Below are 17,229 nucleotides of genomic sequence, written 5' to 3' on the forward strand. Positions count from 1 at the left end.
GCCTCGTTCTGACCTCATAAAGAGCAACTTACACTGGCAGTGGCAATGCATTATGAACAGCCACCCCATCACTCCAAAGCAAAGGGTGAATTTTTAAAATAAATGTTAAGTGTGGTATACAGTAAGTTTGGTGCTGATCTGGCTGTACATCACCAGAACTGGGAATTGGGCCCTGTGTCATCTGGACTGATCACCGTTATGATGGGGGAAGGACATATTATTTGGGCTGTGCAGACATGGCCCAAGAATGGGCATATAACAACAAAAGCAGTGGATCATGGATAAGGGAAAGGATTCTAGAAGGGGAAAAAGATACAAGGATGTACTGACCTGGCCCCATCATCAAACAACAAAAGTATTGAGGTCCAACTTTGCTGGAAGATGAGAGATGCTAGAAGAGATCCATAATCTACCTTAACTCATTCCAGACACTTGAGGTTTGTTTCTGGGTGTATGTGTACCTTACACTGGGAAATTTACCTCTCATGTCCTGTACATGTTAGCCTAAGATTCACTGCCTGTACAAACTAACTGTCATGTCAGTTCTAATTTGAGACCCTTTAAATGTGCATCCCATATAAACTGTAAAACCTCTGGAAAACAGCACTGGTATCAATATTATTGGACCTGAAATTGTCCCTGATTAGAGAAGCACATATATTCCTGCTTTAATAATAGGTTGGGAGGTGGAAGCCCACATGAGAAACAGAGAAATAAGAGGCTATACTTGTGACTGGTGGCTACAACTAGCTATGTTTCAGCCTTCCTTTTCTTTCACCAGCAATTTTCTCTTGTGTTGTTCTTGTTGTATTTTACAGTACTATTGCTTTGTGGGGTTTTCTCTTTGTAACTAATACAAAGGCCTCAATTCAGGCCCTTAGAATAGCATAAAGAACTACATGTGGACACAGGCCATCACAGCATTATGCACTCTCCATGCAGAATAGAAGTATAGGACAACACATGTGGACATACACAAGCTGTACAACAGCCAAACCTTGATTTGAAATGGCCACAGGGGCAAAGGGCAGCAGCACAGGGTAAAAACAAACCATAAGACACACAAGGCAAATGAAAAAAGGTAAATGTTTAATGGAGCACAGGAATAGGGGGAAAGCAGGATTGGACAGGCAGAAACACTGAAAACCCTCTCACCCCAGGTGAGGGTGGAGGGATTGGAGAAGTATCTGGCTCTGTCCCTATAGCCAGTCATAGAACAAAATCATCACCATCATCCTTTGTGACCTCCAGAAAAAAACCAGAAATTCTTCCTGAGAATGTCTTTTTAGCATCTGGCTAATACACACACACACACCATATATACTCGACTATAAGTCGAGAAATTTATGCCCCAAAATGGACTCCAAAATCGTGGGTAGACTTATATATGTGGCAATAAGTTAATGCTTATAAATTTCCTGAAAGAAGAAGTGCCCACCTTCCTCTGTAGCCTTGTAACAGCTACCCGTTTTAATCCCTAGCACTGCACTCTCCTCTCTCTCTCTCTCTCTCTCTCCCCCCCCCCCCCCCACTGTGTGTGTGTCTGTTATTCCTCAGCCTTCCTGTGCAGCCAGAGCTAACAGGCAGCTGCTGAGGCAAGGTACACAAACACACAGAGAATATGCCCACACTTGTACCCAGTTTTACAAGCCATGAGCCTGGAAATCCTGGGGGTGAAGGGCAGAGAGAAAGAAAGGTATGTACCTCATTTTGCAAGCCATGAGCCTTGGGAGTCCTGGAAATGAAGGGCAGAGAGAGAAGGGGGTGTCTGTCATTCCCTTTGCAAGCCATGAGCCTTGGAGATGCTTTTGGTAAGGGTGTGTGTGTGTCTGCTGAGGTTTGTTTCCCCTTTTCCATGTAGAGACTGTGGCCCTTGGGAGAAGACCAGAGAGGGAGATATAGGGAGGGAAGTGGTGCTTTGTTTCCCCCTTTAGATCTTTTGTAACGTGCTCCAGTGTTTGACCCTCAACTTATCCACTGGTCATATCAAAATCCATGATTTTGGCCCCAAAAAACTGCCCTCGACTTATACGTGGGGTTGACTTATACATGAGTATATATGGTACATATATATATATATATATAGATAGATAGATAGAGAGAGAGAGAGAGAGAGAGAGAGAGAGAGGTGATCCAGCAGTGTGATGCTGGAGCAAAAAAGGTGAATGCTATTTTAGCCTGCATTAATTAACATAGATTCTAAGTCGAGAAAAGTATTAGTATTAGTCCCACTAAATTCTATGGTTATATATTCAGGTCAGGCCCCATCTGGAACCTCATCTGCTTTCAGTGCTAGGTGCCTAATTTTAAGAAGGATATAGGCAAGTTGGAGCAGATTCAGAGAAGGGCAACAAGGATGGTAAGGAGAACAAAACATATGAAGAAAGGATGAAGGAACTGGACTTGTTGAACATAGTGAAGAGAAGACTAAGGGATGACATGACTGCACTCTTTAAATACCTCAAGGGCTGTCACAGAGAGGATGGGGCAGGCGTGTTCTCTGCTGCCCCAGAGTACAGTGGGTCCTCGCCTTACGCGGGGATCCATTCCGGATCCCACCGCGTAAGGCGAATTCCGCCTATGCTCAAGCCCCATTGTAAACAATGGGGCTCGTGCACGGCGGCGGGGCGGGGCGCAACGGGCACGCACACCCATTCAATTGAATGGGACGCGCCGCCCCTTCTGCCTCGCGCGCACCCCGTGGCTTGACTGCATATGCTCAAGCCGCGTAAGGCGCACACGCGTATGACGCGGGCGCGCTGTATAAGACAAAATTTTATGGTTTGAAGTTACAGGACGGTAGATTTTGATCAAATATTAGAAGGAACACCTTGACAGTAAGAGTGGTTGAGCAATGGAACCAATTGCCTAAAGTAGTGTTGGGGTCTCCTCCTCTGGACATCTTCAGAAAGAGGCTGGACAGCTATCTGCTGAAGATGCTTTAGCTGGAGATCCTACCTTGAGCAGGGGGTTGGACTGAAAGGCCCATGAGGCCCCTTCCAGCTCTATGATTTTATGACTCCATAATTTGATCCTTTGCAATCTCGGGTCAAGGCAATGCTACGCTGAACTGGCAATACTGAACACTTTGGTCATCTCCCCAGACTAATTTTGTAAATGGAGAAGGCACAAATGGAAAGGAAGATGTGGCTCCATGAAGTACCCACATTAGTCATTAACCATTTTCCCATTAATCCCAGTTGGTAACATTTCATCAGGTAACAACTCAGGAATTCTTGCACATCTGCCATAGAAAACCATTATGCATTATAGAAGCCTTTGGAAGAATAGAAACTCACTTTGGGAATTCAAGAGTGGAAGTGCAAAACTTCACCCCATTCCATGTGAATTGATACAATGTACATATGTCTTAGGCAAGGGCTGGAGAATGTGTGGTCATCTAGATGTTGTTAGACTGGAACTTCCATGAGTCACAGTTAGCAAAGCCAGTGATGAAGGGTAATGGCAGTTGCATTAACATCTGGGCAGACAGATGTTCCTGATTTATCTTTAGAACCGGGGTGGTCCATACTTCAGGTTTCCAGGATCTGCTCCCCCCCGCTAAAAAACTGGACTCAGGATCAAAGTAGGTAGTCTCTTAGGACAGTTGTACATTTAGTAGAATTAAGGGAAAGGGTTGAAGAGGTCTGACTACATGGTGGAGACCAAGAATTTTATTTCAGTGTTAGGACTGAAATTGTATTCCTTTTACTGTATAAAAGCATTCATTGCTCGATTTTCCTTCAAGCTTTCTCTAATTCACCATCTTAGCCTACAGGAAGGGGAAAGGGGCTGTTGTTGTTTCTGCTGCTTCTGCTGGTATTAAAACAGGGAGTCAAAAAGCCTTGCAGATCTACAGCAGATTATGTAGGAATCTAGCAAGAGATATCCTGATCTAGCTTTCCCCCACTTTGCTTTAAAACACATCCACCATTCCCCAAACTTGGCAAAGTTATTTTAGTGCATTATAACCCTCAGAATTCCCTACCTGATCTAGACACCAGTTTGAGGAATTCTGGAATATGTAATACAAAAAAGTAATTTTCCCAGGTTCTGCCCCTTTCTTGCACTGATGTTCCAGAGGAAGATTTTCTATAAAAAAATGCTTGTCTAGCCATTAATGATGTCACTGAGGAACGTCTAGTATCTTTCCAAGAAATCCAAGGGTTCTTTGGAATACAGTTTGAAACTGAAACCCACTGGCTTAGTCACTCAGGAACAGTAAGCACAATGAAGCGAATGTCTTTTTAGAAAGAAACAGATGCCAGGAGTAACACACACACAAAAACTTATCACATCTTGGTTTTTTTAAAAAAAGAAACTTTGCCAAAGAAAAGGTACTAGCTCAACTGGGGTTAAAAGTAATTATAATTAACATCTCCACATTGCACATAGTTTTTTGCCTTTTCAGTCACCATAAAAACACAGGGTAAATGAAAATATAAATGAAAAGACATATAAAGAAGTACCACTGTGATGTAAAAAGAATAATGACAGAGAAATTTGGGAGGTCTTTAAAAAGCAAAGGAAAAGTTAATCCTAGAGAGGAAAATTGAAACAAACATTCATTCTCACTGTTTAAATATAATGAGACAGTCCAAGAAAGAATTTGGAGGGCACTTTGTTAACAATGTAAAAATCAATTTTAAGAAATTATAAAATTGTAATTTAAGGCAAAACCTGCCAGAGAATTGGTTGGTCCATTAGACCACCTATCATGAAGGGGGAGAATTGAGGTGTCAGAAATGAATTCACAGCTGCTTTCTGAAAAGTGTGTGTATTGGAGTGCAATATATTCCAGCAATAAATCTAAAACTGATTTAGATTTAGAGACAAACTAAATGGGTTCCATAACCTATCAAACCAAATCTATGTTCGGTGTCACAGAAAGTGGGGTTTTGGGCAGGAGTGGGGGAGAGCTTTCCTTTCTTAAGGGAAAACCTGACTTTGTTCTTGAACTGAGAATGACTCATCAATGAACAACCAGGATTAAGGTGGGATTGTGGTTTCAAACAGTTGTGTTGTAAGTCTGGCAATCTTATCCCAAGGGCTTACACTAGCTGCAGCAAAGGCACACAGAAAGTATATTAGCAACCACTAAAAAGGCAACTGAAACATGGCAATTGAGGAGCAGCCAGTCACTTCTCTAGTCTTGCTATTCAAACTGCAATTGTATGTATTCTTGTCAAGGCAGAAGTCCCACTGAACACAATAAGGCTTATTGAAAAACCTAAGTGCCCTGCAGGATGAGAATAAAGCCCTGTCTAGCCAAATGCCATTGGGAAATACACAAGCAGCCTCCTCCTGCTATTGAACCATCAAACACCAGTAATATGTTGCCTTTGAATCTAGAAATAGCATCATAACAGCCATCATATCCATTGTTTGTTTGTTATGCATTAGATCCCCAGTGAGCACAAGGAAGAGCACATGGCTCTCCTCTTGCCAATGTTCTTGTCATATTCTGTCAGGTAGGGCAGGAATTGAGTAACTGACCCAAATATCATCCACTGAGTATCATGGTTCAGGGGCAGGAGCTAACCTTGAATCTCCCAAATCCCAATGTAACATTCATAATCCTTAGTATGCACAAGATAGCACTGTAAGTGTTGCTAATTCTCCCAGGAACTGTTACTGAACAACCAACACAAGTTGGTATTATTTTGTTTACTTTATTGTTATTTTAACTAGTTATTGTGGTTTTAAATTAGATATGTTGTTTAATAACTTTTTAAGGGGGGAGGGAAATATATTGTTTTTAAGCTGTATGTTATTTTAATGTTGTAAACCGCCCGGATTGGTTCGCCACAGGGCGGTATATAAATAAAAATTATTATTATTATTATTATTATTATTATTATTATTATTAGCCTAGATAAGAAATTTGTCTATGGCCTGTTCTCATAGCACCATACTCTGGCTTGGCAATTTGCATGCTAAACATGATCCATCCAAGTTTCACACTTGGAATTTACCATTTTTTCTTCTTCATTTTTCTATCCCAGAAAGCAGTCCCATTTGAAGAGAAGCAACAAAATGGAAGTGCAAGGAGAGAGCTGCAGCTATCTCTGTTCTCACAGGGCTCCATATTAATCCGCACACGACCTTCAATCCAACAAGAGCTCTTCCATACCAAACCCCCAGGGTGGTTCTATCGCTTAGGAATGAGTGACGTTTCCATGAGTTTCGCAGCAAAGCTCTACAGGCCAACGCAGACACAAAACCAACAGGTCAAAGTTGGGAAACCAAAGAAACTTGTTTGCTTTCAGCACAGGCCTCTTTGTCTTTTCTCTGCCTCTTGTTAAAAACCTTAATCCCGAAACAGGCAACCAGAGAGTTCACTGGATCTTTGCCAATTCTGGGCTGCTGCTGTTGCTACTTAGTTCTCTCCCCTCCCCGCTGCCGCCACTTTCTAATTTCCACTCGCTGTCATCTTCTGAAAAGGCAGCAGGTCCCTCTTTGCTATGCAAAAGGGCTACCCAGCTAAGCAAGCAAGCCCAAGGTTGCCAGCCTCCCTGTGTGGTCTGTTTTCAAGCACCATCTGTCTTGAGTTTAGCACAACAACACTGCAGTGCGAGCAATTAAAACAATCTGCTCAAGTTAAAGCCTGGATAAATGCAATGTTAAGCAAGAGATTGGGATACAGATAAATCACACCGGACATTTAAAAAAAGAAAAGATACTGTAAATCTGGCTGGTATTTGGGTAGTGGTCTACAAGGAACTCAAATATTTCAATATTAGTGGAACTTTGAAATGTTTTTGTTGTTCTACTCCTGATGGGGAAAGACATGCTTGCTGTTGCCAAACAGTGTCCACAATAGGCAGTAGTTTCACTGGCATCCAATCTGCAAAAATAAAGCAGTGGGTTAATTGTAAACCCACCATGAAAGCACGTTTATTTCTCCATGAATTTATGCTCCACTCCTAGCTACTGAATGGGCAACAAGATACTGTGTGACTATGATTAAGGGGCTTCGCTACTGTCTGCATTTTTAATAAGGAATCTGATACATTATTGCACACAACAATAAGCATGCACTTACAGTTGTGTGATAACAATACCAATCCAGTCTGCAAAAATTCTCTGTCCACTTTTTCCAGATTAATGTTCTGTCTCAGCAACACTGGTCTATACAAATAAAAAATACCAGGAAAAGTAACCGGTTTTGCAGATGCCCATTCAGCACCAGTGACCTTGGCAATTTCTCATTTTAAACAAATGGGACAGCAGCCGCTTGCTTCTTTGCAAGAACTCTCAACAGTCTTGCAGTCCAGTTGAAGGCCAGCTTCAGGGTTAATGAGTCCTTGGTAAAGTATCACCTGCTGGATTTCAGAGCTTCTGTTCCACCTCAACACTGACAGATGACTGGGAAGCTTCTATTTTTAATACTTCCCACAATGCCCCAGAGCAACTATTCTTGAGGTATTGTGAGAAATTTAAAATGGTTCATCCTGATGATCCTGGGGCAGGAATCAACCCCAGTAGCTGCCCAAGAATGTCAAGTGTTGGCTCTAGACCTAGTTAGGTTGGTCACTTACAGTATTCATCATCAAAGAAAGAGGATAAAAGATGGCACAGGTTGTAATAGAATCATAACGCTGGAAGAGACAAAAAGGGCCATCCAGTCCAACCCCCTGCCATGCAGGTTCATAACATTTGTGTGTAGTAATTTGTATATATAGGCCCAGTCCAGATGGGCCAAATGCGCCGTGCTGGCAGCGTACTAGGGTTAAGGGACCACACGGCAACCACATGGTCCCTAACCCTAGTATGGCACGGCACCATAAGAATGGTGCCAACCCATCTATATGGGTGCTGCCATTGTGATGTGATGGACGCATAGCACCCGCACATTGCGCCGTGCCAGTTACGTCACAAGTGCACCATTGGTGCACTCGGGTGTAACTGGCACAGTACAAAAAGAACCCGCTTTTCGCGGGTTCTTTTTTCTCTACAGGGAAGCTGTGCAGTTTGGTGGCTGCTGCTTCCTGCGGGGTGGGGGGGGGAGGTGCCGGCAGACCTCCCTTTTTGGGGGGGGGGGTCTGTACCGGGCCATAGATGCATATTTAGAAGCAATGGCTTTAATACAGAGATGCCACACATCTGAAAAAAAAATAGGAAAACTGTGATGGATGTACTCAGTCTGTTGTCCTGGCGGACTGCAACATCCTTGCACTTACATACTCACATACTTGGTAGGCAACTGCAACAACCTTGCACTCACATACTAAAGTTCTTTAAAGACTTAGCCCAGATAGCCCTTCAGACACAGGACACTTTCATGAACAATACTACCCTCTGACAGACTTCAAAATAGAAGACTATCTTCTGGAAATATCATGGCCACCACAGACTTGGTCCAGTTGATACCTACCAGACATTGATACATCTACCTCATCACCATCCCAAGGTTATGCACTACTCCACTGCTGGGCAAAATGAAGCCCTGTAGATGTTGCTTTGAATACAACTCTCAACATCTTGTGGTTATAGTAATGGAGGATTGCTGGGCGTTGCAGTCCAATGACATCTAGAGGACACCATGTTTTTTGCCTCTTCTGTGCTATCCAAAGAGTCTGTTGTTTAGTTGTGGATGGCCTCTAAAGGAAGTGTTACAACCCCATCTAAAGCAGAGCAGGCAACATTTCTCTGATGAAACCCTTCACAGCACCTCCATGCTTTCAGAATTAAGTTTCAAGTCACCCACGCCACCCCAATTCCTGATGTGGACTAATACTTTCTCCACCTCACCTGTGAAAATGAGATATAGAACAGGATATTATCTACATAATGACAGCTTCCTGCCCCTCTCAAAGATTTAAAAATAATTATCAATGGGCAACCAAACAGGGTACATATAAGAAATGTGAAAATGACAGAAATCTGTGTATTTTAGTATTTACAGTATGTAACACTTTGTTTTTTTTTTAAATGTAAAAAGTAAATGCAGCCCCCCAAAAAAAACAGTAACCAAATTCCCACCCATACACCAACTACCCAACAAAATAAATTGTGTATCTGTACATTATGCTTTACAAGCAAGGGAAATGAGTTGCAGGAAAGAAATAACTTTATTAATGTCTTAGGAAGTCATTCCAAAACACTCTTAATTGCTCCAGAATGTGAGAGCAATTCTAGGCTTTTGAGTTTTATATTTAAAGAAATATCCCAGTGAGACAAGTGTTAGTAATAACTTCCATTTGGTAAGGGCAACAAAAATATTATCGAGTTCATAACTCACCACTGAGAACCAATCAATAGCTGTGTCTGAAACTGGGAATGGTCGCTGTATGGCTAATTTCACAAGGCTGTTGCACATGTTAAAGCCCCTGTGTGAAAGATTGGTTAGAATATCAAGAATTTATGACAGCAAGTTACTAAAGATATAAAAATAACCAACAGAATTTCTTTAAATATATAATGAACAAGGTGCAATGGGGTGGGGGGGAAGCTAAATTAATTCTTTGCAGCAATTTTTTAACAAATAAAATTCAATTGGTAGTGTGGGCAAGAGCCAGTGTGGCACAGTGGTATGAGTGTTGGATTAGGACTCTGGAGATCAGGGTTTGACTCCACGCTCAGCTATGAAACCCACTGGGTGATCTTGGGCAAGTTCCATGCTCTCAGCCTCAGGGGAAGGAAATGGCAAACCTCCTTTGTACAAATCTGGCCAAGGAAACCCTGTGGTAGGGTTGCCATTTATCAGAAATGACTTGAAGGGACACAACAGCAAAGAGTGGAAAAAGACATTGCAGTGATTTACACCCTTATGGATACCAAGGTATTGAAAATGCACCGACATTGATTCTGTCTCTCTTAAACATGGAACTCAGTTAAAACTCTTAGGACACATATATATAACATGGCAAGAGGAAAAAGTATTTCACTCAACATGTGGCTAGAATGGAGTTTGTTGCTACAGGTCATGATGATGAAATCTGGCCCAGTGAGCATGGGAAACAAGTGTTAGACAAATTCATGGATTTGGCTTACTGATAGAAAAGGTTTCAGAAACTGGATAGGTTAGCTGGATAGCACTCCCCCATATAAATCCAATTCTATAGCCCTGAAAGAAACCACCCTTCAAGTTGCATAGATGGTACCTCACCACTACAACTTGCACGCATTACTAAGAACCCCATCTCAAGTATTAGAGAGGGTGTAGTGATAGAGGTACCTTCCTGCACATGTGGTATGATTATCCAAAAGTGTTCACATTTTGGCTCTCTGTAGTTAATTTAGCTTCACAAATCACTGTACAAAAAATTGTCCCTTCTCCAGAACTTTTATTGCTTTCAGTGCTTACTAATGAAAACAAGATAATGTTTTATAAAGATATTATTGCATTTTTGTTGGCGTTGGCCAAGATTGAGATTGCCAGGACTTGGAAAACTGGGAGATTCAATATGAGTGATTGGTGGTCTTGATTTTGGAATATTTGGCTCATGGAAAAGCTCACTGATCAGTCTAAAAGGTTGCAGGGTTGTAATCCTCCTGTTTTTTTTTTTGTTTTTTTTTTGAAGAACAATGGTTTCCACTTATTGCTTATCTCAATGATGTTGGAGCAGCAGTGGATCTTCCTTTGTAACATGGCTCCTCTTGGATGGACACGTTGGCACAAAGGTGGTGTCTCTCTACTCTGAGTCCATTCCTCTTTTTATGTAATGTTGCCCTTGAATCCCTGTTCTTGGTTTTTAAATGCTGCACTTTAGCTTGTTTTTGTCTGCATTTGTTACTGTTTTTTGCCTTTTTTGGTTTTTATTCATATTCCTGGTTTGCAACATTTTAAAATTAAAAAAAGAAGAAGCTGGATAAATTTAGAGAGAAGATATGATTAAGAGGGTTTGTAATAGTTACTGACTTCACCTTATGACAACCTTATGAATGAGTGACTTCCAAGACATCAGCTGCCTGCTCAGATCTTGCAAATGCAGGGCTGTAGCTTACTTGACTACGTCTATCCACCTGTAGTGTAGCCTTCTTCTTTTCTTACTGCCTTCCACTTCACTGCGTATTACTCTCTTTTCTAATGAGTTAAATCATCTCATAATATGTCCAGTGTAAGACAGCTTCAGTTTAGTCATTCTATTAAGGGTAGTGAACTTCAAATGTGTGAAGTACTGTCACATTGAGATGATGAAGCTAAATTGTTCTCTGCTGATTAGAATCTCAATCAAATGGTACAAATTCCAAAAAATTGGGACCACGTGTGTTTGAAATTTCATGGGGTGTTTTTTTGTTTATTTATTTGTTTGTATTTCACAACACCTGTATCTGCATATGACCTCCTCCACCTGACATGATCTCCTAGGACTCTCCTTCAGTTGTCTCCCCACTCTTCAACAATACCAAAACAAAACTCTGGAGAACTATCACTGGGATTGATTCTTGTTTTTTATCACTACTGCCTACATTGGAGTTCAGTCTTAGGCAGCTCCACAAATGCATTTATCATCTGTTAATTGGCAACTGATGATGACTGTGTAGCTTCCCAATGGCTATACACTCAGGAGCAGGGATAGAGAACCTGTGACTCACAGCTTTTCCTTCTCCAAGGCCGCAGCCTCTCAGAGGGGAGAGAGGTGTGAGAGTGAATGAGACTCATCCTTCATACTAGCAGGAAAACACCCAGGGCCCCAATTTGCATCATCCAGATTCACTCCCTTTCAGCATCTAAATATTCTGCCTCTCTTCCTTCCTCACATAACCCACTACCCAGATCTGCCCTTTCCACCTCTAAATTACATAAAGTACTAAATTGGAAGCTACAAGAAAAGGAAAGGAAAAGAAGACAGTATTCAGTAGCCTCTTCTCCTTCCAACATCTAACACACAATCCATATCAACCTGAAGAAAACCAATTTCATATGGTTTTGGACACTAAGCAGGGCCAGGTACATCAACGGACAACAGCCAGTGAACAGCATAGGTAGATGCCTTTTCCTTAAACCTTGGAAAAATTTATTGGACTGCTGTTTCCAGAAACCCCAGGCAACATGGCCAGTAGCCATATTAGCTGGGGGCCTGTAGGAACTATAGTACATAGAAGTAACTTGGCCAGATTCTGCCCATTCCTAGCACAAACAACTTCAGTGGTGCTTTGATCTATCAAGATATTCTTCATTCTTGACATAAATATGAGAGTAATTTGAAAATGTGCCCCCACTGGTCATATTTATTATGGGCTTTCCTTCTCTCTTTGCCATCTGAGGTGTCCCATTGGATGGCATTTATGCATTAGCATTTTGTCCCATGAGTTAATCATTGTCAGAAACTTCTGCTCACTGCATGCTGAAAACCTACTCAGGGTCACTGCTTTGAAAGAGACCGTTTAAAGTATTAAAATATCACATACAATTTTCACTTGTTTAACTGAAGTATTTTTGGCACATGAACAGTGATCCGATATTTATGTTGCTAAGATGAATGATTTTTTATCTGCTAGACAAAGACCTGATTTCTTTTAAAAGAGCATGTGTGAGCGCTACAATTTGTTACTACTTTTGAACAAAGCAGAAGACAAAAAGAGATGGTGGCATTTTTAAAAAAGTAAATTGGATTAACTGGGATTGCTGAACAGCATCAATTTAACTTTATGTATGCACTGTGGTGTTGTGGTTTGAGTGTTGGACTATAACTCTAGACCAGGGTTCGAATCCCTGCTTTGCCATGGAAACTCACAGGGTGACATTGGGTAAGTCACACTCTCTCAGCCTCAGAGGATGGCAATGACAAACCTCCTCTGAAGAAACTTGCCAAGAAAATCCCATGACAGCTTCACCTTAGGGTTGGCATAAATCAGAAATGGCTTGAAGGCATGCAACATCAACGAAACTATATATTTAGCAACATATATATTTCGTAACTTATATCCTAGTTTTCAGGGATACATAAAGTGAGCTCAAAGATAATTAGCATCATAGAACAGCAAAAAAAAACCCATCTGATTTAAAATTATTAACAAAATAAGAGCATCAGTCATGAACAGCATTATTATATGCAGATTTGGTGATGGACACTGATCAGGTTATGGGCTTATTGACTAAATGTCCATAAATAAATGTATTGCGAACTCTCTAGGGAAATTGTTCCACAAATTTGAGGCAACTGCCAAAAAGGGCCAGCTCCTAGTGAGGTCACACCATATTTCATTTAGCAATGACACTTGGAACAAGGCTTCAGTTGCTGAATGTAACATGCAAGTGGGGATATATATCAAAGAAGCTGGTTCTTAAGGTATTCAGTGTGCCAAGCTCTATAGGAGAAGGTGGGAAGGTTTCAGTCTTGATTTTCTAATTTTCTTGCTCAGAACATTCAGTAATGTGGTGACGGTAAGAAGTGATGCAAAAAGCATACACTATAATTTTAAGTGAAGAATTTTGAGTCCAGGAATTGGTTTTGAGTACCAGAGCTGAACAGAACTCACAGTTCTTCTCCACAAAAACCTACCACTGGCTTTCCTAAGCTCCCAGCAATATAATTTAAGGTGGGTGAGGAGGCATTTTGCAACTGTCATTGCTAAACAATTGGGAATCAGCAATCCTTTCCCACTTATGGTAAACTGCCCACACAAATCTACCAAGAGGTCCAAATGTACCTTCTGCCCACCCTTATTTCACCTTGAATTGAGCTTGGAAATGAACAGAGGACTGGCACAAGCTGAACAACCTGTTCTGGCTGAATGTGTCAGAAAAGATCTCAGGAGCCCTGTAATAGAAGAAGCTGTGTAAATACCTGTGGGAGAGTGTAACAGAGCAACCCCAATGTGAGAACAGAGATGACTGTATGTTCAAGTGATAACTTAACACAGTGGGAAGCTACCCAACTGTGGCATTGCCTACATGGCAAAAAAGCTTTTCCTGTTCTGCCTCTTCCTTGAATTTCTGAGGCACTTTCACATTACACAATTATTGAACTATAGTCCACTTTATTTATCATGATAATATCCTATGGAATTCTAGGAGGGGTGCTTAGAATTCTCAGCCACGGAGCTCAAGTGACTCACAAAACTACAAACTCCAGGATGTTGTCATGGTACTGAAAGTGCTATAGTTGTGTAGAGTGAAAGGACCCCCTAGTTAAGCCAGTGGGAGGAACCATGCCACTCTCCAGATGCCGTTGAACTACATGTCCCAGCAGCTCTTGCTACCATAGCTAATCACGAGGAATGCTGGAAGTTGTAGCTCAATAATTTCTGTAACTTGCATGTTACAAAAGTCCCACTCCTGGGGTTCAGGTGTGAGCCCCAACTACAGCACTCTGTCCAATACCATCTGCTTATTGCTTGTGTGGCACAAAGGGAGAGAAAACATCTCTTTTGCATGATGGAGAGCCCAAAGCAAAACTTAAAGATGTTCTTTGAGTGCAGAATTCAGAATAATGATCAGAGAAGAACTTCAAGAAGTCACTTTTTAAAAATACCATGCTCAGAATAAAGTTTGGATACTTTTTCGGCGATGGACAGACCATATGTCCCACACATTATTAAATCATATGGGACTTGGTAGCTAGTAGATTCTGGGGATTATACTGTAGTTCAAAACAGTAGCTTTCCCAGGTTTTGATCCCTATGCTTCTGATACATCACTGCTTGAACTATTGGGGGTTGTAGTGAGTCCTCAGTGAAATCCACACATCCCTTGGTACTATCCAATTGTACTGAAAACATGGCCTCACATGGAGTTAGTTATGGAGTATATATATATAGCTAGGAATCAGTGTGGTGTACTGGTTTGAGCATTGGGCTATGATTCTGAAGACCAGGGTCTGAATTTTTGCTTGGCCTTGAAACCCATTTGGTGACCCTGGGTAAGTTACACTCTCTCAGCCTCAGAGGTTGGCAATGGCACATTCCCCTCTGAAGAAATTTGCCAAAAAAACTTATGATAGGTTTGCCTTACCGGTTGCCATAAGTTTCCATGACTTAAAGGCACACAACAACAAATATACATAGCTAAAGGAGTCTGACTCTTTCTGGGTCTACAGAACTTGAATGAACACTGCAGCATAACCAAGAAATGTGAGGAAGAGACACTGATTGCTTTTAGGTATCTCCAAAGCTTGGACCAAAGTGAGACACACAATCCTTTTGTCCTAAGGATTTTGCTTCTGGTTTAGGTCCAGAACATATGAATGACTAAATATCCTTATATAGGAGCCTGCTCAAGTTTTAATATCCCCAGGAGATGACTTTCTCATAGGTCTAATCTGCACTGCACAAATAATGCAGTTTGACACTGCTTTAACTGCCAATGCTCAATGCCATGGGATTTTGGGATGTGCAGTATGTTGTGGCATCAGAACTCTGACAGATAAGGCTAACTATCTCACAAAACTACAAACCCAGAATTCCACAGCATTGAGCTATGGCAGTTAAAGTGGGGGTCAAATGTCATTATTTCTGCAGTGCAAATTAGACCACAGTCTCATAATTGTCCCAGGTCTCTCTAATGAAGACACATGGTAAGATCTTGTTGCTGACTTCTTACAGGAAATCCCTGCCACAAATAGCCATGCTGGCCATCTTTCTGCTTTCCTCTTCATTCAAACAAAAATTTGGATGTGCTGAAAGATCTTCTAATGGAATAAGGTGTACTGCATTTTTCCTTTTATATTTATGTTTTTCAATGGTTTTTACATTGAAGGTGCTTTACATGTCAGCCAATTCAGGTTCCCCCCCCCCCCCAACTTTTTTATCATCAGGCCTTTAGTTGTATCTTTTTAAACCACATTATGAAGTACTTTGGGCCCCATGTTAACAGAAAGACATGATAAATTAAAAAAAAAGAAAGAAAAAGAAAGAAAGAAAAAGAAAAGAAAAGAAAGATCCATTGGCAGCAATCATAACTCCCATCTTCCCTGACCATCAGTCATCCTGGAGTTTGACAGTATCTAGACTGGGACACAAGTTTTCTATTACTGGAACTAGATCTTATCAGTTCACATGAGTTCTTTCTCCTACACACACAATACACACACACACACACACACACACACACGGGGCAATGCATATGATGGTTGCTTGGAACAGCAACCCACATTTCTAACCCAAAGATCTTATTCTGCAACTGGAGCAAAACCACAAGCAATGGTCATGTTGCCACTATCTGCTATGGCTATCATTTAAGATAAACATAAGCAGAAGTCTCCTTAGCACCAGCGCCTATGTGGTAACTACTCTGCTTGTGTTTGCCACCCACACACTGTTTTATTACAATGTAATATGTCTCAAATGAGATATGTTACCATTGGCAAAATTTATTTTAACATATGGTTGATTTAGCCTAAGGAAAACATGTCAAACCACACACACACACACACACACACACACAGAGTCTAACTTTGTTGTGTGTGTATGCATGTGAGCATCTGCATATGTATATACACACACACACACACACATATATATATGAAAGACCCATATAATATTTATAAGTTCCAAATATAATTTTTTTTAACAGCGACTCTAGTTATACGGTTACTTGATAAATGAAAACAGCTTTTGTATTTGTCTAAAAACGTCAGTGGTATTTTAATTTCCAGCGGTGAGAGGTAATTTGTGGCTTCATAAATTGTGTTCACGCCATCATAGCTCATGCATGGTAACAGCTGCCAGAGGCAGATGTGGTATAGCTAAAGCTAAGTGCTGGATGCAGAAGAGGTAGGCTGCTGGTGTGAGTGAACAGTGAATGTGGTTTGACTGTTGCTGTTTCACAGAAATAGCAAGGAAAGTGGCTCACAAGAAAGGTGATTTTGCCTAATTACAGGAAAGCAAATGCCTATTTAGTTTTCGTTGCTAGTGACTGCAAATGGCAGGACTCATCCCATCTCTAATTTCTGCAGAAAGGGTAAATAAAATTTTCACCCCAAAGAGCTGATATTTTACATGGCATAAAGGGAATGAAGATTGCTTCCATTTCTTTGGGTTTTGTTTTTTTCGTTGTCGTCGTGGGGAACACTCAACAGTCTTGTTGATGATGTTTCCCATCCCTTTCAAAGGGTCTTAGGCTGCATCTGCACTGCAGAAATAATGCAGTTTGACATGGCTTTAATTGTCATAACTCAAAAATGCTATGAGGTTCTGAGAGTTGTAGTTTTATGAGATATTTAGATTTCTCTGCCAGAGTGCCCTGATGCCACAACAAACTACATATCCAAGAATTTCATAGCATTTAGCCATGGCAATTTATGCAGTATCAAACTGCATTAATTCTGCAGTGCAGATGCA

At 41.1% G+C, this 17,229-nt stretch overlaps 1 protein-coding gene across 2 annotated transcripts in view; it reads right to left on the reverse strand.

The window, feature by feature from the left end:
* Positions 1 to 17,229, reverse strand: part of LOC149321292 (prickle-like protein 2) — a 364,893-nt gene that overhangs the window by 284,731 nt on the left and 62,933 nt on the right. The window contains exon 1 of one of the 2 annotated variants that reach the window (XM_089519003.1): positions 9,245 to 9,259. The exons of the other annotated variant lie outside the window; for it this stretch is intronic. The gene's annotated coding sequence lies outside the window, so the exon portion shown is untranslated. Of the gene's footprint in view, positions 1 to 9,244; positions 9,260 to 17,229 lie in introns of those variants that run through there. 2 annotated transcript variants of the gene reach the window in all.

Source organism: Sceloporus occidentalis, unplaced genomic scaffold (assembly GCF_023333645.1).
Source record: "Sceloporus occidentalis isolate IW3139 unplaced genomic scaffold, rSceOcc1.0.p SCAF_1, whole genome shotgun sequence".
Classification (NCBI taxonomy): Eukaryota; Metazoa; Chordata; class Lepidosauria; order Squamata; family Phrynosomatidae; genus Sceloporus; species Sceloporus occidentalis.